At 42.3% G+C, this 23,293-nt stretch overlaps 1 long non-coding RNA gene across 1 annotated transcript in view; it reads left to right on the top strand.

The window, feature by feature from the left end:
* The window catches only part of LOC116430821 (uncharacterized), a 152,302-nt gene that overhangs the window by 91,245 nt on the left and 37,764 nt on the right, over nt 1–23,293 (top strand). Inside the window, exon 4 of the long non-coding RNA XR_012998559.1 lies at nt 18,950–19,060. This is a non-coding gene — a long non-coding RNA (uncharacterized LOC116430821). The remainder of the gene's footprint in view (nt 1–18,949; nt 19,061–23,293) is intronic.

Below are 23,293 nucleotides of genomic sequence, written 5' to 3'. Positions count from 1 at the left end.
GACTTCAAAGGAAATTAATTCTTGGGCCGTGCAGGAAATATATGGTACAGTATTTAACAATAATAATGACGTTCATTAACTAGTAAACGCGTTCAGCACGAACGGAGTACGTGAATAAAATGATGTTATATTAATAAAAGTGGAAGCGGTAAATAAGTAAAAAGAGCTAACCGATTCATGCAGTAGGTAAAAGATCAGTTACAGGAAAGAGTTTGATTATTTTACGAAAGTAATTACAAAACCCATAAAAAAATATACAGAGTTTTTAAAAATCTTAATTAATTATTTGAATTTTTATATTAATCTCCACCTCTCAATCTCCGTATCATCAAGAAAGTCATTCTAAAAGTAAATTATCGATAATTTTGAAGACTGCAGATTCGGCCGACAACGACCATTAACCGAAACAAAAACGAACAATTCGAAAATAAAAATTTCGGCTGAAGACAATGACCGTCGTACCGACGGTCCTGTTTCCACCGGTTTCTCGGGCGGCGGGTCTCGTTCAAAACGATTAGGATCATCCTGGAAGACGATCACGGTTTCGCGTGGACTTACGGGTACGGGCGACGTGAAAGTTCATTAGAGGCAGCCCTGATGGACACGTGCATTAATCAAGATTTTAATTACCACCGCGTGTAACTGCGCGCTCGGCTAAAAACTAAACATACCTCCACCTCCTCCCACCCCCGGTGGTACCTACTCTAACTCCTGCTTATAACGGAGCCCGGGCTCGTAGCTAGAGCTAGAGCCAGCTCTAATTAGAGCTCTTCTCGAGGCTCGAAGATTAAAAGCCAGGCCTAAGTGCCGGCACGATGCGCGAGCTTCCTCGTCCCTCTCCGTCCTCACCCTCGCCCGTTCTGTTTCTCCTACTCGCGCACACGCGCGTGCACACTCTTTCTCGTCCTCTTTCCCTCCCCCTCGGTTTCCTACCCCATTCTCTCCTTTTCCCGCGCTTATTCCTTTTCCAACTCTATCCCTTTCTTTCTCCCGGCCGCGGAACAAGCTGCCTATCCCTCTTTGTCCCTCCCAGTTTCTGTGTACGTTTCTCTTTTCAGTTCTCGCCCTCCTTCTCCCACTCTGTTTCGTTCCGTTTAATAGCGATCGGCCATTCGCGAAATGCGCGAAGCGGAATCTCGTGGGTAAAAGGGTGAAAAAAGAGAGAGGGAGGGAGAAAGACAGAGAGAGATGCAACGGGAGTTTCCCGGGAACCTCGAACGAGATGGCTTGATAATTGAGCGTTCGTCTCATCGATGAGAGCGTTGTCTTCTTGTTGCTCGCTGGCTCCCTCACCTTTGTCCTCATCCCGGTTACCGTTCCCGATGCCTGATTCCGCCCGCTACTCTTCCTTGCGACGGAATTTGTTTTAATTAAACGGAGATGCCTGCGAGACGCCGACACGGCTTGGATTCCTGTTTTCGGGGTGGATCATCCTGCGAAAAATCCATGTTTCCGTTGCATGATGATTTTGGTGAACGAGTTGGGATTGGATCATAGATACGAAGATCGTTTCTTGGGATACTGAAATTCGAAGAATTACCGTGTACATGTTTATATGAGATTTTTCGTTTGACCATTATTAAAACGTCGAAAGCGTCGGGAGGAGATTATTAAATAATCAGTGAAGTAGAATCGTCTTGTAAGAATCAATCGATTAGAATTTTTCTTATTTCTTTAGTAATACAATAAACTTTTTATTACTAATTGTTCAAAAACTCCCCACACACTCATTAAACACCAAGTAACAAACATAATAATAACACAAATACCGGGAAAAAATGTTTTGCGCGAGTAGAAATCCACGATCGTAAGGAAAATGGAGGCGTAATGGACTGTCTAACGTTCGAGCGCGGCGACTGCTTTTCCAAAGCTCACGGCGCGTGGTACGACGAGTGAATTTTTGAAGAATGGCGCGCGAATCAAAATAAAGGCGGACGGGAACGGGACAGGCCGGGACGCGGCGTTGAGTACTCGCAAAGAGCATTCGTCTACGGCCACGTTAGTCGTGACTGGCCTTTTGCGGACGTTCGAACCTCGTTTGACTTTCACTCGAGGAGACGCTAAAAGGTTCCATGGTGTATCAAGGAGATTTTGCTTTTAGCACATTCACGATAAAACGCGGGTCCCGCAGCTGCGCGACTCCCTCCCGTTTTCTCCGGATCCTTCGGAGAGGCTGACGCTAACGTCCCGCGACGTCCGCGAACGGTCAGGAATCCTTGCCGGCTTCTTACATTGAGTGGTCGACTATCAATTCCGATTTGGTATTTTCTGTTCTCTAATTAAGTGGTATTGGACACTGCTGGATATAGTGGGAACTATATAAATCTTAAATTGTAACGTTTTCCCTTAAGAACAATTGTTCACAACGCGTATTGTAACATTTAGTTTTATGTAATTCTTTAATATGATCATTGTGTCGAATGTTCAGATTTGCGTAGACGCATTTTTTCCAGGTGTAGCGTTCACTGAATTCTATTGAAAACTATTTTCTTTATGATTGATAGAACACTTTCTTTAATTCGCATGGTCAATGGATTTAACGATGTATGTATTCTATTAAAAAATGTTCGCGTTTTTTGGAATATCGTATATCTGTTTCGAAATAGATTCCATTTATCCTATCAATAGTAATATGATACTGAAGCTTGTAAAGAAGAAATTCGCCGACGTTGAAATGAATTGAACGTTTACTAATTACAGCGACAGTTTCCGTGGCAATCGATTATTTTTCAGCCAATAATGTTGTTTCGCGAACGGCACAGCTTTCAGGACGCCGAGCGAGGGTTTAACGTGACCTAAGTTCGCAATAATTTAATTCACGAAGGTTTGGAAAAGCAATTAATGAACATGAAGTAATTACAGCCGCTTTAATCTTTCTGTCTTCTCGTTTCGGTAACGGCTTTTTATAATTCAGACATATCTCATTAAAAGTTGTTCGCGTTCCGCGCACTCAAAATAAACGTCAACACCAACTTTCTAGCTCTAATTACCGCACGATTCAAGCGATTTCCCTATACGTTTGTTTTAATATTAATTTGTCACCGGGATCAACACAATCGAGCTACTTCTTGTCAAACCGGAATCAAATTTTGCTTTGCATAATATAAAGAAGAACTTAGAAAATTATTCTTTATAAGCGGATTTCATTGAATCAATCAAGTTTCTTTTAAAACTTCCCCAGTTTTTTCGTCCAAAGACGAGAAATAACTTTGAGAGCCACTCAAATGCATGCTATATTAAATCCTTCATCCACAATTATTATTTCTTCCGCCACGCATTTTTCACGTGTACCATTTTTAATTTTATGTTCGTTATATTCATCAGTTTCTACATTAGATTAAAATTAATTCCAAACAGGTTTCAACAGGCTACACCTCGTCCTCCACACAATTATTAACTGTCTCCATTTTTCATGGCCAATACAGATTTAAACAAAAAGAGAAGTCCGAATCCTCTACGTTGCGCGAAACAAACTGGGGAAAAAAGCGAATCACGAAGCACGCGTGGCGAACGAAAAACAAAATAGAATCTCATTAGACACGGTGTAAGTTCACAATTTCGCTTGGACCGGTTTAACTTTCGCAATTTCGCGGGGCTGCCGCGCCGCTCACCTTGCGCCTCGTGTGCGTCGGCGTCGTCGTCGTCGTCGAACGCGACGGACAATTTTCGCGGCGCGAACGCGTCTAATAAAAAATCAGTTTACCCGGACCGCCCCCGCTTCCCCGTTGACGGAATATTCATTCGTTAAGTTTATATATATCGACGTCACGCGAGTAGAACTTTATGTAAATCGTGCCGGTAAACAATCCCGGCGAGTTAAACCGTGCCACGGAAATTAAAGCTCCGGCGCGGCCGCCTTTTTGCTCCCCTTTTATTTTTTTTTTTAATTTTCAAATGGCTAGTTTAGATAGAATGCAAATATGACAGCTGAACATAAAGTTTAATTACGTGCCCGGCGATGAAGCCGGCCGCTTCGGGATCGGGAGATCGGAGTCAGCGCCCGGCCCGCCACGCCGCGGAACCGGCGCAGCGCGGGGCGGCACGGCGCGACGACGCAATTAAAAAATATTAAACCGGGCCATCTCTCTCGCGTAGCCCGTCCATCTCCGCCGGGTTTATTCTATGGGCTTTTTTGAGTGGAAAATAATCGCTAAAGTGGCTTTTGCCAACGAACTCGTGAACAAATATCGCGAGCCGGGAAGAGTGAGAAACAGCCGCGGCGCGGGCGTGGCGCGGCGGGGCGACGGCGACGGCGGGCAACGCACAGATTAATTATCCGATTCATCGCATTCGACGTGGCTCGCGGCCGTGTGTTTGTAACGCCGCGGCGCGATTGAGAGCGGCCCGCCCAACCCCGACGCTTTTAACGGTTCGGGCTGAGGGGCCGGATGGGGGTGGGAAAAAAAACGAACGGACAAACACGGGAAACAAGAAATCGGAAACCTCGCGACAAAGAAGAAACGGCGCATCGCGGAGTTCGCTCTCGCTCGGGATCGGAACCAGGGTTAATTGATTTACGAACCGAATGGGCCTTTTTGCGTTCGCGTTATTCTTTACTCTTTTTTTTTTTCTTCGCGCGTGTTGTTTAATACCTTTAATTGCACCCGGTGGGGACATTATTGATTCGCAGTGTTCCGCGTTGATTCGCTGGAATCTTCTCGCATAGATTTGAAATTAAGGCAATATTGTTAATTTAATTCTATTTAGTGACGCTCCAACCGTGGGCGAGTTTTTGATTCTTTGTTATGGAATCGCGGGCTAATTTTATTTGATATGGAGGCGTGTCTTGGTAATTAGATAAAGATTAACTAATGAGAGTAATAAATGACGGGTCAGATGATAACTAGTTATAACCTTATAGAATATTCTGGGGTTAAAACTGAATTAACACGTTGAATGCCGCACAATTTCACGGAGCAAAGTACACGAAGTGAAACAACATATGATATTGAATTACCGAATTGAATTGTTATTACCACTGCACGTTTTTCTTGTTAGATGTCATTGTACTCGGTAATATTACTTATAATATAGAAATGTTTTCAACTAGTCACCGTTTAATTGAGTGAATTATAGGGTTTTTATTTTGTAAGGGAGAATATTTTATAAATAAATTTAAAACGCGAACGTGGTCCGCGGTTGGAGGGTTAATGGTTTGTAAAGTGTTGTGTACGCACAATTCTGGTAGATCCTGTTTGGTTGACAGGACTGCAATAAGGAAAATGGTAAACATAGGAGTCATTAGAAAAGTAATTTTGTTGTATGTTTAGGAATGCTATAAATGAACTATTGAGCAGTTAATAAATTCGTAAGTGATTGAATAAATCGGAAGTTATTTTCTTTGTCACTGATGAACTTACGTCGCAAATTTGTGAACATTCGTGCGATGTTAGCGGCGTAAGCAAAGTGCAACCGTATATTTTTGTCTTTTGGCAAATAAACTGTGTTTGGTATTCCACGTGTAAAAGCGTTGGGCCGCGTAACGGAAGCGATTCGCCGTCGAACACCTCGCTATTAGTTCGTCGAGAGTCCCCGAACGGGAAGCCGGTAGCAAGGAAATATTGTAAAAGTCGCGGTTGAAACGATGCCGCGCACGCGGCCCGATCGATTTATTTCGGCCGGGTGTCACAATCCTCAATTAGTTCTACAAATGTTTTCTCGTTAACGCTCGCGCTCCGAGTGCTATTGCTCTATTGAAATACGACATATCAATGCGTCCGGCTAAAAGCCTGCCGATATCGGGCCCGGATAATCTTTTACTGACAAATTATGGTTAATGGCGTGAAACATTACGCGCCGGTTACTTTATTGCAGAGAACGGATCTGGCTCCCTTTTTTTCCGCACCTCCGCGCTACTTCGACCCCTGAATTCATGGACGAAATTCGAGTGGTCGTAAAAAAGAATATATTTCCCGCATCTGTTTTTAAAGCGGCAGTAGCTTTCGGATGTAATCGAAATTGTATCAGCGATGTAACAGAAAATTTAATTTAAGGGTTGCTGAGCGTTTCGATCAGGAATATACGACTGGAAATTTCAAGAATTTGAATTTCACGTTTATCTACTCCTTTAGCAGATTTAAGATTAATAACACGAAGAAATAAGAAAATTATCGTTCACGAATACAATCGTCACAAGTATCACAAGCATTTTATCCCCTTTCACTAACCCACATTAGGAGATACAAGAAATGCCCACAAAACTTTGAAACAGACGTTACACAGTTGAGGGGGGGGGGGGTGAGTTGAGTGCAAAATAATCGTTGCTGAAAAGCTCGTGGATAGTTCCTTTACGCGGGTTGGCCGGGTAAATAAATGAAACGTGATTAACGTATTCAGGCAAAACTAAATTTCCAGTTAAGCTCTTTCACCGGGGCGAAATATTGAAAGCGCGGACTTCCTTCTACCCCCCTCGCCCTCCCTATCGGTCTTAATTTCACCGGGCGGTGTGCGTATTTCTTTTTTCCAGAAATAAGGTAAAGAGGAAGAGCGTCGCCATCGTCGTCGACGTCGTCAACGGGTAGCGGAGTGGCAGGGGGCTAGGAGGTCGCCTTATAAAAGGTTGTAATCATTACGCGACACTCTTCGTAATTATGTTCGTAATGATTACTCGTACAAGTTCGCCTAGCGCGGAGTGTTAAATAACCAACGGAGTGCTTCGACGTCGCGAGCACCGTCCCCGACCCCGTCCGGCGTTTTCCCCTTAATTAAAAATCATGAATTAATCAGATCGTTAGTAATCAGGCGCTCGTCTTCTCGCGTGGACGTTCCTTCGTCTCTAAATCTCCTCCTCTCTCTCTCCCTCCCGCCCTCCCTCCCTCTCGCCTGTTCCGTCTCTCGCCTCAAATAGACGTCGCGCGGTGCTTTTACGGTCCCTTTAGCCTTCCAACCCCATCACGGCAGTGCGTTCGTTAAGGGCGGATTCATCCCCCAAATTAAATCAATTACCATACTAAGGCGGATTTTCGGAAAGCTCGCGCTCCCTTGCTACGCCAACTCCCGTGCCCGCAGCCACGGCTTTCATTTTAACGGCGCCTTTCGACAAGCCTGTCTCATGCATCCACCGACGGCGCCCCTTCACCTCGCCGCCGCAAAAATAAACTTCGACCCATGACAAACGAGTGTGCACCCGCACGAGCGCGATAATGGAGGGTGTCCTCGCTGGGCGGGTGAACGCGGTGTAGACCGGAAGAAACTCGAAGACAATTAGCGATTCGTTTCGATGAACCTTTTGGATATTTAATTCTTTGCAGTCAAGAAGTGATTATCGATTACCACTTGATTTGATGTAGCAATATTATAAAGTCTTATGTATAATATGAAGATTTGAGTTAATACATCAATATGTGTGCCCTCTTGTTAGTTTGTTTTGAAGAATGTCGTCTATATTTTATAGGAAAATATTGAATATTTCTAATGAAAAGTTTCTGAGGGCAATGGGTTAAACCCTACGATCCGAAAGACACTTTGAGGTGTTAAAGTAACATGATATCGTCTTTGGAGATGGATTTAGATGTTTCGGTAAATTCATTTTACGATGGTAATGTTGAGATGTCTATGTAGGTTATTTACAGGTGTCTGTGTGAATTTACGAGGCAGTTGGTTATATTGGTGGTAATTACACGCTTGATTGTGAGAGCAAATAGAGGAGAGGTATTTGTGTTTGAAGATTATTGTTGAAGGCAATTTGGCAATTGAACGGTAAATATGTTTGTTACAACTGAAGACAAATATTCTCAACGGTTTCGAAACATCATGATTCTATAGTTCCTTGCTATGAAAGACAATAGCTAATTGAATTATTATTAATGCGTTGCTTTTATTACACAATAATTGTACACAAACATTACAAGTACACGGTTCACGCAATACTGCGTAAAGGTGAGTTGCTGCCAGAGGGTAAATTTGAACATAATCATAATTATTATCGATGTATCATTCTTCGGATCGTGGAATTGCAAACATATAATGTAACTGTTATTCTTACAGGCACTATGCGCAATCTGAACGTTTATAATTATACCGCATAATTCAAATTATATCTAGACTATGTTACGGAAGCGAGGTCCGGTGAATTTCTAGCTGCGCATCGCGGTGACCAGTGTTATGGTAGTAATGTTTATGGCTCGTAGAGAGCATAGTAATCAGAACAGTGACGGATTTCTAACCGAGAACCGGAAAGGACCACTACACCGTCCTCATCCGTTATCAAACCGCAGCTCGAACGAGGAGAGCGCGGGTATCGGCACTGGCCCCCGTCGTTATCTATGTGATAAGGACCTGCCAACCCTTATGAATGCTTCCATTATACACCTACCGCATCTTCCTTCCCCTTCACATTGTGTATCCACCTTTTCCACCTCCACCGAGCTACGGAACTACAGCTATGGCTGATAACATCGCACGCCATCAAGTGAAATTGATACAGTTGAAAATTGAGGATTTCGGGAACCTACTGTCCGAACGTTTGAATATTCCATTTCTCCGTTTTGTTGAAAATGTTGTGTGAAGATTTAAATCTCCATTCGATCTCTCGACTTTATTAACGGACACGTTTGTAATTATAAAATTTGACTTGTACCCCAGTCGTTAAACGATGTGTTGATTCCCTTAAAAATCATTATATGGAATTTGCAAATTTGAATAATTTTGGAGAATTTAATTCAATATTTTATGTATATTTTTTAATAAGAGAAATGTTAATGGTTCTGTTAATAGGAGAGAAGAATAACTTCGGTGTTAAGGTTAGAGATAGGTCAGAGGTTGAAAATGAAATTGGAGGTCGTCAGGCGGAAATACGCGACATTTTGTTTTCGGAGTGCCGGCTGATGTTTAATCAGCCAAATAACTAATTAGGCGAAGATTAAACGCTTACCGGGTCTGGTCCGTTAATCAACGTAATGGCGTGAACCGGATTATTTCGGCTACATGATTTAATCGTCCGAATGGGAGACCATTAATAATTCAAATGTTTTCCGAACTATTGAAACATCCGCTGGTATTAGTTCGCGCGTTAGTCGAATTTATTGCTGTTTGTGGATTCGTTAGTCTTTATTAGAGACTACGTGTACTGTTGTTTGAAAGTTTGCTCAATCATACTCTATTCATTGACAATAGAATACTAATAAACATAATTAAAATACCAACACGATCGATTTTCTTTTAAACGAACATTGGATACGTTAATAACTTTAAATTTCTCTATACCCACTGCAACACAATGGTCAAACTTTATAATTTTTAACAAATTAAAAAAATAATATATATATACACACATTACCCCTGTGTTGTTGAATCAATTCAAATACAAACGTGTAGCTTCTTATTTTTAATACAAAACTTTGATATTCAAAGATATAAGAGCGCACCGTTTCAAAATGTAAACCTCGTGAGCCAAACAATTCGCTTTCTCTCCACGTACAGAAGCCATAAGCCGGTAGGACGCGCTAAGTAGTGGCATTATGCAGTCTTTTCGTTCGGCATCCTTGCCTGTTGGCATTACCCGACGGTAAATGGTAGCGTAAGCGTATTGTGGATCGGCATATCTGCCGGTGCGAACGATTCATATCGACCGCGGTGGCCGGCAGAGTTTTATCGGCGAGATGCCAAGGCGGCCAGTATAATTGGGCCATTGTTGGCTGGCAGGTGGTAACTAGTAGCCAACGCCGGCTACCAACCTTGACAAGAGAAAGATCGATCTGAGATTAGACCGCGAACGGCCGGACCTTTCTTCATAGGAGCAAGATTTATGCGCGGCCAGCGTCTCGGCGTCAATGGGGTTGTTAACGCGACCGATAATCGCCCCTGGAACAATGAGAACGGTCTCGTCCTTCGATCTGCAAAACCTAATACGACAGCGGCGCACCGTGAATAAAACGGATCGAGACGATCTATCCCCCGTGTGCTTGTTAATTGGTCGAACGATCTAGATACGAGCAAAGAGTAAGAACGAACATGAGGTAAATAAGATTAACGAGGTGTTTGAGGAAGATTGGGTGCCTGGGAGATCTGCTGCTCTTATTGTCCTCGGAAATGCTGGAGAAAAACGTTCGAAGTCGTTCCTATGCGAAGCTGTTCTGGTAACTGATACTTTTTAAGAGACTGTTCTCGTGTAGTTCAGCGTTTGTTCATTCTTAACACTGTTTAACTGCTAGAGGTACGAGGTTGTATTACGATCAGCAATCATTTCAAGGATAAAACATGAAGCCGATAAAAAAGCTAGAATTTCATTAAACTCGTTTGTAGTTTCTATCAGTGATATTCGTGAAGTGAAATCTAATAGTTTCCGTTTAGCATCTCCAAATATTCACTGATTCCTTTGGAACGCGGCTAAAAACAAAAAATCACTGCTAACTTCATTAAATCAAGCTTTCAAATGACTATCAAAGTCGATCTAGCCACGGAGACCTTAGTATCAATACAATATTTTCTCTTAATAATTTTCTAACTTTTATTATTCAAGTTATACCCACATATTTCAATGAAGTCCAATTATCACTGCCATCTTCGCAGGGAAAACCGCAACGGACACTACGGACAGCGAGGTTTAAATTCATTCCCGTCCCTAAAGGAGGGAGAGACACGTGTACACACCGATTCGGCGACGAAGTCGAAGAGAGTGACAAACTCGTCGCGTCCCCGACTCACGCGGTATTTGACGGCTGATTTGTATTCAACGTTTCGAGCGATTAATCTCGCGACTTCTGACCCTGTCGGGCCTGTCACTCGTCCGGGGGATCGGCGAGCCGACTCGGCGTCGGTCTCGCGCATCTGACCCAGTGATCGATCGTCCCTCTCGATCCGTTATGCCCGCTGTCAGATATAGATCTTCGGCCCGCTATCGATGTGAATCTCGCCTCCGCCTCGGTGTTCTACATTTATATCTTTGGACGTTGAAGAACGCTCTGGCCGCGACTAACCATCCTCCCCTTCGCAAATGGCAAGGAAAACACGATTTCGTTAAAATTTCATTCATAAACGACCAGTTTCGTGGAAAATATCGTAATACCTGGGACGCCATGCTTCCTCGTATCTGCTCGTCCCATCCGAGGGTTAAAGGTGATTCAATATTCTATTCTTTTACCTCGAACCGGAAGAGCCTTCCCTTTATTGCCCCTTCTCTGGGACCAAGTGTTTGTTTCCCATAATATTTATACATGGATTTTATGGCGGGGCAGTTGCTATTAGGAATGGAACGTTTTATTAATGCGTAAATAGGTGAATTAAATTACGCGGCATTAAGCGAGGTATTGTAATGAATACAGCTGGATGAACCTCTTTTTTGAAGAATGGCCTTTTTATCTTGGTATAATTTTTTTAAAGACTCCATTTATCTTGTAGCTGATCTCTTGTCGTAGATAATGGTTACAGCACTCTTCAGGCATGAATACAATGTGTTTTAATGAGTTCCGTTGTTTGAAGGCTACCGTTTTTTCTGCTGTATTTTTGTTCTTCAGGGTGAGAGGAGTACGCGAAGGTTAATGTGTTAGTTCCTGCCTTCAGTTTTATCGTGGGAAGTCTTAGGAATGGGAGGATGGTGGAATGAGGTTCTAATATTTCTTATACCGCGTCAAAACAATGAAAAGACATTCGATCTAGTCAAAAATATTCACAATTAATCAAAAAATGAAAAATAAAAAACAAACGCGTAATTATTTTTCAACCATTTTTCTTCAATCACGTGAACTTCAATTATACAAAAACTCAAACATTCATTCATATTTCGTTCACCAAAAGATCGGATACTGCAAATAATATCCAGTGTAACATCCACATTGCAAATCATCATGCAAATGAAAACCTTAAAGAATATAATTCGATAAAAACCAAATAACAGAGCGTTTTTCTAAGAAACATTAGAAATATCACAGTGCATCGAATATTTTATACATTCTCTCTTACGGTTTGCAATTCCTTGCAGTGTTGAGCTTCCAAATGTCCTAAAAATCCGCACCCATCCGCAATCCAGTAATATTAATTCCGAGCGTTTCGTGTCGTAGAGATCGATCGATATCCAACATTTCGATGCGGAATCGGCCGATTATAAACGGGATTACCGATGCTGATCGGTAACTTCACGGTTAGCCGCGCCATCAGTTCCGTTCTCCGGATCCCCGCCGGTTCTCGGTTTTCCGTCACGCGTCGCTTCGCGTGCATTTCCCTTTTTTATATACCCACAACTTTTTTTTCTCCATCCCCTTCGGCCGCGTTCGAATTTTTGCGATTGGGTAAGAGAACGAACGGTAGAGGACGGGCAACGGAGAAACTGCTGGGAAAGGCGCGAAACGTAGATCGGCACCGAGGGTCGGGGAGGGAGGAGAGAGTCTTTGTGTTGCGGGGGCGGCGAGCGGCGCATATGCCGGGCGTAGTTCGAAATCGGGATATTGAATTCACGCCATTTCTGTTTTGACGTATCGCGGCCGGTGATACGATCCGTCGGCGGGTTTATCAGCGGCCCGGCACGAGGAAGTGATTTTTTCATTCTAACAAATAGCCTTTTGCGGTTTATCGGATTTCACCGGGATATCCGCCGGCGTGAAATCAAGCGCGTGCCTGCGAGACCCAATCGAAAACCGAAGCGGAATCATTCAAAGATACACTGGTTTCCGTTACCCGTTTAGTACCACCCGCACGACTCGCAGAGGAGATTCTTTTTAGCCCGTGGTTACCGATTCGTAGATTGCTAGGTGTTTCTCTTTTGAAAGCGACGCTTCGACACAGTTATGGGTGACTTGAAAATTTAGGTGAAAAATCTTTCGCTTGTATTACCAGTCTTTTGTTAAAATGAAATTTGTATTTATTCTTTGTGTAGTTTAATTTTGTTAGGTTACTGTGTACGTTATTTATGTTACGCTGGTTTGATTTGCAAGTCGGTCATTTGTAGGATGAAATTTTTATTTTCACATTAGTTTATGGAAGGTAGAACACGTAAATGTTTTCGGTATTCACGGATATACGAAAGAAAATAAAGTATTCTGTTTTAAATGTTTCTGTTTTGGTATAATATTGATAATGTACTGTAAGAAGAAATGTTGTATGTTTCTTTTATCGTTCAGTATTCAAATGGGTTCAGTATGGTTTATTTGCGTTTCACTTTATAACATATGTTATGCGTTACTATTTCTCCTCGCGAAGATAATAATTATTTCGGTTTTAATGTTATTATATGACATAACTTATTCTGTAAGTATATAATAAACGTAGTAATATGTAACGGTCTATATGCAACGAGCGGAAAATGACGCCCCTTCACTTAGCAATCAATGTGTTAACATCAACATTAGAAATTAGATCTCGAGGGAAAGTTGAGCGTATTTAGTAACCAGATTAAGTGTCATGCCCCGTTCAAATATGTTATTACTTATATTAATTCGTGAATTACAAAATTTTAAATAAACCAAACGCTCAACAGTCGCTATAAATCAGCAATACAATTTTTTCTAATTACAGTTGTAGGTCTTCATATCAACTTTCTCTAATCTCTAATAATCTTAATCCTTAAAGATAACTATGCAAAACTCCAAATGGATCGAAAACATTGCACAAGAAACACGGATACGGACATTTAGTCCGATATATTAAAAAATTATTACCCACACTATTTTTACGTGAAATTAAACTTTTAAGAACATAATCGAAGAAACAACATAACAATAGAGAATGGTTTTATTTAACAAATATTACAAAGAAGCACCGCGCTTTAAATACTTTTAACATATTTTCTTCTTTTGTCATGTACATCTTATAAAACGTTGTACCTTCAAATTTCCCATAAATTTCTATAAATCCATAATCGATTACGAAATGATACTAAAGATCCACATATTCCTCGCGTTTCTCTCGTACGTCTCGGTTCATCGATCTAACGAACCTCGATTTTTCAGCGGTCGAGCCGGAGCGGGATCCCGTGGAAGCCGCGCTCGACCAATTTTCGTCGCGATTTCCGCTGGGTCGCGTCCCCGCACTTCCGTTCCACGCGTCGGTCCGCTCCTAGCCGCGCAGGGGAAATTGCAGGGGAAGTTCGAAAGTTCGCGCGATACCCTATGAATTCCAATCGACCAGGCATCTCCCGATCGGTCTGACAGTGTTCCTCGCGTCGATTCCGCACTAATAAGGCCGGAGTGACACGAACGTCGAAATGACGGATGCTAAGGCTGTGTTTACATTGCAGCTTCGATAGCGAAGGGACCGTCGACTGTAGCGTTGATAAACCCTATTCGAGATCGTTCCCTTTGGCGCGTTTACAGTGAAGCTGTGATAACCATATGGTTTCAATTGTTCAGTCCATATAATAGGTCTAATAAGTATCTCAATTCATTTTTCTATATCTATTAAGGAGGATACCAGAGCAAAGAAATCGTACATATTGACGTTCAAATCGATGATCGTAACTTACTCAAACATTTTTATAGTCGGACAACGCAACATATTTCTGCGCTTTGTTCTTATCGACACTGTTATCCAGTATCGTAGCTGTGATGTAAATGCAGCCTAACAAGATCGTTGTAACATGTGTATTAGGTAATTTCATAACTAATATCATTTTGTTATGTTACCTTATAGTATAACAGATTAATACTTTCGTTGTTTTTAATCGTCGAGGTATCGACTATCGTTGTGTATGACCTTTTCCTATGTACGGATTCATTTTTTAATGGCATTTTCGAAATAACATTGAAAGGTATCTCACAACGATAAGAAATCGTATCACATATGAGACGAGTTACTGTTATTTCACATAGAATAACACGAGCAACGTCCGTCAAATATAACATGCGTATAACGCAGGGAACGTCGACGATTGCTATGACGTGCGTTGAACATTCGATACGAATGTAGTTGCATTCTTTTTTCGTTTTATGAAACTTGTCACACGAGTATATAACAAACTGACGTCCGTTCTAACAAAATAAAAATGGATACTTGATACGCACTGATACGAAAAAGTTGTAGTTACGAAACTACATTGCGAGAATCCGTAGGCTTCATTTTAGATAATATATTTCTATTTATGAATCCTAAAAAATTGTTGTCTTCGGATGTTTCAGTTGTTTGCAATCGAGTCGGCCAACGATGGATGTTTAACGAAAAGGGGTACCGAAGCTAGCTAATAATTACGCGATTTTGTAACATTTCAGCTTAGAAAAGCATATAAATATAAAGCTGAAGGTTACAGTTATACAGCCGGAAAAAGTCAAAAGTTTCCGCTTGATAGTTATTAACAAAAAAGTTCCTAAAGTTTATCTATATTTAGGACGCCTCTAGGTGGTATACCTCCTTAAAGTTAGTAACATTGGCAAATATCATAATTGACATCTATCGTAACGTCCGTTGTCTGAACGCTCGTGAGACTCTGGCCAGAGTAGACACCATCACGCTAGATAGCGAGCGAGCGAGCGGTAAGGATACCGCTGCGTTCGATTAGAAACCGCATCGGACGAATCGCGCATGTAATCGAGTGACAGTGATTTAGAATCGGCGCGAGGAAAGTCGGTGCTCGTTAATAGGTTGCTCGACGGGTCTCGTGGTTCCCGCCATTCGTTTTCATTAACGGAAACATATGTTGGCAAAGAAGCATCCGGTTTGATGGAAGTGGGTCATATTTCTGGGCTTATTGGTGATCTTCGCGATGACACCCGATACATCATTCGTTTCGAGAAATGCAGTGAGGAAAAGGTCAATGAGTTAGGGTCTGGCGGTGTTGAGTACGGGCTTCAGTTGATGGATTATTAGACGAGGAAAATTTATTCGTTTCTATTCTGCATTCGATCGCGCCTGTATTCTTCAATCTGGTAATTGTTAGTGTTCTACTAATTTACACAACTTTCATTTATGATTATTGGCTATTGTAATATTTGATAAGGTTTTTAATAGAGTTTAAGAAAGTTAGTATTGTTTGCTCTTCATGGTTTATGTATACTAATGTAGGTTAGAAGTTTATCGTAATTTTCGTTCAATTTACTAGAATTTTCCGATTTCTGTCGCCAAACATCATTCTTCGCGAATAAATCAGCATTGGATGCGAACGTTTACGACTCGATCATTTTTCCAACAAATCGCCACGCTTATTAGCAAACTGTGGATCTTTATGCGTTTACGGTAACCGTTACCGAATAAAATCCATTCACTTGGGAATTAAATAGAAGTTTATTGCCTCGATAAAAGTTTCATTTGAATGGGCTTTATACCGAATAATTCGCTGTAAGTGCATATTTTCATCAAAGTAGTCCTTAAAAACGTGCATTAGCATAAATATCTTTCGGTTTATTCATTAGACCAGCCGAAGGAATTTATTAATTTGATATTAATTTTAACATTTCCAAGCTCCGCAAATTACATTCGCCCAATAAGTTTATCTGCAAAACGGTCCCATTAATATTCAATTAAACATCACAATTATCATTAACGGCCGAGGATATAACCCGGCGCAATAATCCTTATACTATCGTAAAACATTGTCAGGAAGTTACTACACGTAACTTCTCTCGGGACCGATTGAAAAAAGTCATCAATCTAAAATTAATTTCAACGTCTCAGCCGGCTTTCCAATCTACGGTCGCCGGCGTGCGCCCGCGTGTGCGCGCGCGCGCGAGCTAGCGATTATGCGCAAAAACTCTCATTTACATCCGAACCACGTTCGCGGTAATGAAATAACGAAGAGGTTCATTAAGACTATCGAAGGATCGCGATAGAGGCAATTTCCCCTAGAAAATTCCCCCGCAACACAGTGGTTGAAATTTACGCGTCGTTTTCTCCGGCGCGCCGGCTACAATGCTCGGCCGACACGTGATAGCTTTGTCCTCCTTCCGCGCGTCCTAAATCACTCGTAATGATTATTACTTGTATTAGCCGTGGTAATTGTAGCTTTACGCCCGGGACTCAATTACGCGGGGAGTCTGGGCCCGGCGCCGCGCCGATAGGAATTCGTTTAAATATTCCCTACCCCTTCGACGATTCCCTTTTTCCGTTCACGAGGTTTTCCGTTCGTCGCTGTAACCGTGGACTCCGTATATGGGTCACGACGATTTTAACTGGGAAGTTCGTACAGTTTTCTGGACAAGATACAACGGAACTCGTAAAATTAGCCACCCCCACCACTACCGCGACCGGAATCGGTATCATTTATTTGCCGAGACGTATCCAGAGCTTGCTCGCCGTTATTGCCTGTTTTTCGAAAGATGAGAGATGCGAGGTATATCAACGGTCGTAATAATTGTCCACTACACTCCCTGACCGCTCGAATTTTATGGGCACGTTGCGGATGTTTATGCATTTATAGCTCCTCCTAACCTGCAAAACGCGGTAAAATAAAGGTACTTACAAAGTCAAGCACCGTGTACGGTGTTATTGATTTTTATGAGATTCGTAGGGCTCTCTGCTTGCCAAATTCGGCGCGGTAAACAGTTTTATTAAAGACTAACGGAGCTTTTATTTAAGTTTCATTTAAATTCGGACTTTAACGTGCATGTACATCGAATGTGTCGATTAATCTGATTGCTTTCTGGCATTTTATTCCATTCTATGAAATATTTCTAAGTGTCTTAGCTTATATTAAATTTAGTCTACATTGAACTCTTGGTACGAAAGTAATCAATTATTTATTAATATACGCGTGCACATTATTGATATATATTAATAATTATAACGAAATGCAATGTTTATCGATTTTGCGGAACTTACTCTTCCGCAAACATTACTACTAGCAGCGCGAGAGAACACTGAATTCAAGTTATGCGAATCTCTTCTTAAGGAGATACTTGGTTATATTTATATCTATACTATGAATCAAAAGAAACTACCCCTAATGCTCGTAGTTCAGATGAAAGTTACTTATTTGGCTAAATTGCGAAGTTAGACTCCCGGGCCGGGAACGTAAGGAGAGCAAAGAACCACTTAGAAACGATGGAACATGTTTTTAGACAAACATCGTCTAGCATTGCCCAATGGTACTCGCCTGGATCATTTGCCGCGCCGCTCCCAGACATTAGCCGGTTGCACGGACTGACATTTGTTGAGGCAATCGTCTCTCATTTGAGCACGCTTTCCTCTTAAGCTGATTGCCTCGCCGTAAACAAGGCGCACCGGTGCCTATCGAAGCCGATTGCCTCCTCCTGAAATACATCCACCGGATCGCTTTTACAAATTAACCAGACGCCTCGCGAACGAAACGAGAGTCTTGACACTGTCTTTACATCTGATAATATATAGTATTATCGACCGGTTTGGAAATATCGACGGGACACTGACGGCCTTATTAATTATGTTGCGCCGTTCGAATTTGATTACCGGCGAAATTCAATTCGAGGACGATGGCAAGGCTCAGAATAACTTAAATGAAATTTGAAGATTGGGTACTATGTTATGAATATTGCTTTATAATATCATTTATTTTCACTCCTGTAATAGTACAGAGTGATTGCATGAAATTTATCCATAAATTTTAGAACCAGAACATTGATATTAGATAATCGTTATAGAGTTGTCCTGGAAACATTCTCACGACATCGAACGAAATAATGGAATACAATAAAAATTAACGCAACGAGAGAACATTAATATTATCAAGTGTTAGTCAACAAAGCTTCGTTATCAGCGTCGCATATTTGCGACAATTAATGTTTCATATGTTGTACAAAGAAGAGTAAACTACTCTTACGTGTGTTTTTATCTAATATTGTAACACAGGGTATAATGTGCAGGAAGTCGCGCAGATTTTATCCTTTGATTATTTGTATTTTGTAAAGACAATACATTTCATTTAATAAAACACTGTAAACACAGCGACTGTTATTGAAAGAAATGCTGGCAGTGAATGGGGTAATCACTCGTACCTTAATAATTCAATTCCGCGTGAACCGATTGACACGATTATTAGAATCGATCGAATAATTCGTGATTACTTTTCATCTATGCAACAAGCGTAGTAAAGCATAACCATGTCATCTCGTTTTAGTTTCAGAGTACAGCGTCCGGTTGGCGGGAGGAAGAAGGAAAACCCCACACAGAGAGGGAGAGAAAAAAGAGGGAGAAAGTGAGGGCGAAAGAGGGTCCACGTCAAAGATTGGTGAGTAACCTTCGCTTTATGGAAGTAGATCGATAGGAAGAGGTAAAACAATTAGAAAGGAGCGGATGTGTTTCCCATGAGGGAAAACAAAGGGTATTGGGACGGGCAAAGGTAAAAGAGGGACGATAGTGTGGTACGCTGCTGGTACGCTAATGGAAAGGGCCTCCGCTACACGTTTACCGTCTACGTGCTCGAGCCGATCGATCGATATATCGATGGACCCTACGTCCGTGTATCCCCACCGCACGCTCGCAGGGGGTAGTTAATTACGTTTAATACCCTCGATTATGTGTTTGCGCCGAATACACACTCCCGACGAATCCGTTGTACTTCTGGCCTCCTTGTTGCGGATGTTGCAATCTTCCTTATTGGGTCCAGATCGGCAGCATTATATAACAGTATTTTTGTATCCAGTTCAAATTTATTACTCGGTCACAGAGTTCAATTGATTGGTATTATCACTTGGAAAAGAATAACCCCAGAGAAACAAAATTTACAGCATTAACATAGATATTATCTTTGAAGGTTATGATCTTTCAATGGCGCTTATAATCTTGAAGAATTGCAAGTGCAATTAAATATTAAATATTAAGAATATTAAACAAATTTACGAATACAATTAAACATGACAAGGACAATATTTTGGTTGTCCTACACGCTAAATTTATGAAACGTTACTTTCCTACGTTCCCATTGCCGGCGCTTCGAAAGCAAAAGCTGTTGATTCACGTTTTCCACCCACAATGTTATCATTCCGTGAAACAAAAGCATATTAATCACCAACAGTCAGATCGTCTAGAACGAACGAAACTGTTGCAACATGTTAACTCCCGTTTTCATTTATGATTACAAGCAGTTAAACCATTGTTCACGCACGCGCCGCACTCGAAGACGTTACTACGGTGTTGCGAGCGAACGGGGATAACCGGGACTAAAAGGGAAATGAGAATGAATGTAATAATATATTTAATATTCGCCGGGTCCCTGCCTCCTCCACTCTCGGTATTACAAGTCAACCAATATTCTCGCCCCTGTTCCGAGTACCTCCACCTCTTACCCCTTCGTCGGCCGTCTTTCTCTCTCTCTGGGTCGATCCCTTCGTCAGCCCTCTCTCACCATCTCCTTTCACCCTCAACCTTGCCGTTATTTTGCGTACCCTCCGTGCCCTCTTCTTCCTCATCCTCTCCCTCCTCCCTCTCACCCTGACTTTCAAAGTGCACCGACATTATTTCCGCTGTAACCAACACGTTGGGGGTTGTAGTACCCGAGCGCCAGGGGAAAGGAGATAGCGGTTTCCGCGGAACGCTGGTGATCGCTTCGGAATCGAAGTGAATTCCCCTGTTTCCATTAATGACCTCCTTCGACGACTGTTTTGGATTCGGAAATTAGGGGTGGTAATTGAGGGTAGGCGGGTGGCTGCCGGCCAGAGCTGTTAATGCGATGAAACCGATCGGGCTTGTGAAACGCGAATCCATTGATACAGCCTCCACGGGGGGTATCCATGATATTCTATTAGCGCGATATCCGGGTTCAATTTGAATCCGAAATAGATATTTAAATATCGTCGACAAATTTTTTTTGCTCGTAGGAATTTCCTCGTGTAACACGTTTAACTCGATTTTTGAATGTTTAATCGAAGGGATTTTTGCAGAATAGAGACATTGATGCCTCCAAGAGTCTTAAACCTCTGGAGCCTCTAAATCCAGAAAAAATTGTTACTCAAATGCTGTAAATCTTAGTACCATCGAATTTTCGAAAGTAAGTTTTATCATATCTATAAAAAAAAAATAAACAAAAACAAATTTCTATTCAACTAATCCCGTGACCTGTACAAAAGTCTCAACCCTCAAAAAATGTATCAACAACAAATACAGTCATCCGTCTACGAAATCATTCTAGGTAGCAACTCCATTCGATTACAAACCCCGGTAGACAAGACCATGTTCGAGAATCGCAATACAAGAATGCGTTAATAAAACACGTGAACGATATAGTGTTACGGCGTCTTCGATGCTCAAAATTCACAATAGTGAGGGGAACGAGGGGGAAGAACGTCCAAGAGAATGGGAGAGAGAGAGTGAAGGGTGCGGGGGTTCGGCGCACGAGTGCCGCTGCGTTGGCATCACGTGCCACGTGATATTAGTTCATATATATCGCGGGGGTAAACATGCAGCGACGCAGGGACAGGCGGGGCCGGAGACCGAGGGGTGAGTAGCAGAGGAAAGAGTATGTGTAAAAGTAGCTGGTCTCGCGAGGCCCTGCGGAGGAAGGGCACGTATTCGATGTAAACTATAAAACGTACCCTGTTTGCGGCCTTCCCCGCGGCCCCGTCCCTCCGCCGGCCGCGCTGGCAGTCTACCCGCCAGTTCCCGGCAACCCCACTAACATCGTCGCAGAGTCCGCCCCATCCCAGCCTGGCAACCTGCTCGCTCGCGTAGCATATTGAATCTTATGAATTTGTGGCCCGTGTGGTCGGGGCACCGCCGGGGAAAAATTTAATTTCCAACGATTTCGGGCTTTACGCTGACGTGGGCAGCGCTGCCTGCCTGGATCGGCTCGAGCATCTTGTTCGCTCCTCGCCGCGCGATTGTTGGGTACGAAGCTGGATTCCGCGCGGCGAGTCACTTCGTTATTCGCGATTGTTTTATTTCATCAGGGTTGAGAATTGACAATTTCCGAATTGACTTGGATCATTCGCGGGTACTGGTAGGTTCTATGGATGAGTTTGGGTGATTTGTTTAGGAGTGAAATGGAAGGGAGGCAATTTTGTTGTGGTTGGAAGAGGCACGTAAAATTTGAAGAATGTATCTAGTACCTACCTTAGTAGGATGAACAGGGTTGTAAGGTGACTGTTCAATGCCTTTTACCTTTGCACTGTTATGCCACAGCTGTGCAGATGAGGAGATGGTCCGGGATCCGGATACAGGGGCTCAATGGAACAAAAGTCTCTGTTGCGGAGACGTCTATTAACTTAATAGAACAGCGATTATCTAGCGTTTTGTGGTCACGTGGTTTTTATATTCGTCGCTGTTGAAAAGAGTGGAGTAACGAATCATCGGGGGAATCGTGGAATCTTCCGTGTTTTGGGTAGCAACGCAATGAGGAATCGCTTGATGCAGCGTCTGTCAAGTTGCAGCACGTGATCGTTCAGGGTCGCACGTAACAGCACATTTGGTATTGTGAAAACATGTTTTCATCTAACTTCTATTTTCATCAGTCTTTGAAATTGCGAATTTGCATAGAAATTTAATCCATCGTTTAGCTAAAGGAACATATATTACAGAAGCTTCCTTTCTCCACAGAGCAAATACAACAATACCGAAGTCCAAAATCGATGATATGTAACGTTGCATAAAAAATAAACAGCTGTAACGGTTCGAAATAAAAAGAACATTGTGTGATTTATGGCGTCCTGTCTTACATCACCGGCCATCAAGTAGAAAAGGCAGGTGGCGCGTCCGGCTTTCCGAAGCAATGACAATAAAATATTTTCTTCGATCAGATATTGTAACGATCGCAGGAGGCCGGACAACGAAAGCCCACTGTTTTGCAAATTACTTTGATCCAATCGTGTCACGATCTCCTGGAAGGAAATACGAGCGGGCGCGCGTGCGCTCCGCGTTCCCCGCGAGTTCTCGAAAACGCTTCATGAATATAAATACCGGCCGGGTACTCGAATCTGATTGTATCGCGCGATAAGACAGCACGCGATAGTAAATATCCGGCGAGATATGTACTTTCTTCGATCGGATCCATACTTATGCATCGAAATATTGAATTCGTCAGTATCCCGGCACACGTGCTCGCCTATGTTCGCCCATCCAATTAGGGGAAACACGTTACCCATTGTGCGTGTACACGGCCTAATGACTGTTCATTACGGCGCATTAAGTATCCTCGCCTTTCCTCCGTAATTTGAAATTACGAGAAACATTCTTCTCATCGGTGTCGTGGATCAAGAGCGTCCCCGTGCTCGCAATATTTTATACAAAATAATGTGTTTTCGGTGGAAATAATGAAATGATTGCAGCACGGGCGACTCGCGTCGTGCTTGAAACGTCCTGTTGCAAGCGATCGCGCATTTAACCGGCCACTTTGTAATTTATTATGTCGTGATCGTGTATCTTGCAATTTTGTTATACATTAACTATCCAGAAACTGATATTTTTTTATTTTCAACCGAGAAATATCCGAATTTCCAAGTGTTTTATTAATGCCGCGTCGTAAGGGAAA

The sequence above is a fragment of the Nomia melanderi genome, chromosome 5, assembly GCF_051020985.1.
Source record: "Nomia melanderi isolate GNS246 chromosome 5, iyNomMela1, whole genome shotgun sequence".
NCBI classification, from domain to species: Eukaryota; Metazoa; Arthropoda; class Insecta; order Hymenoptera; family Halictidae; genus Nomia; species Nomia melanderi.
This window is presented reverse-complemented; position numbering and strand designations above follow the sequence as displayed.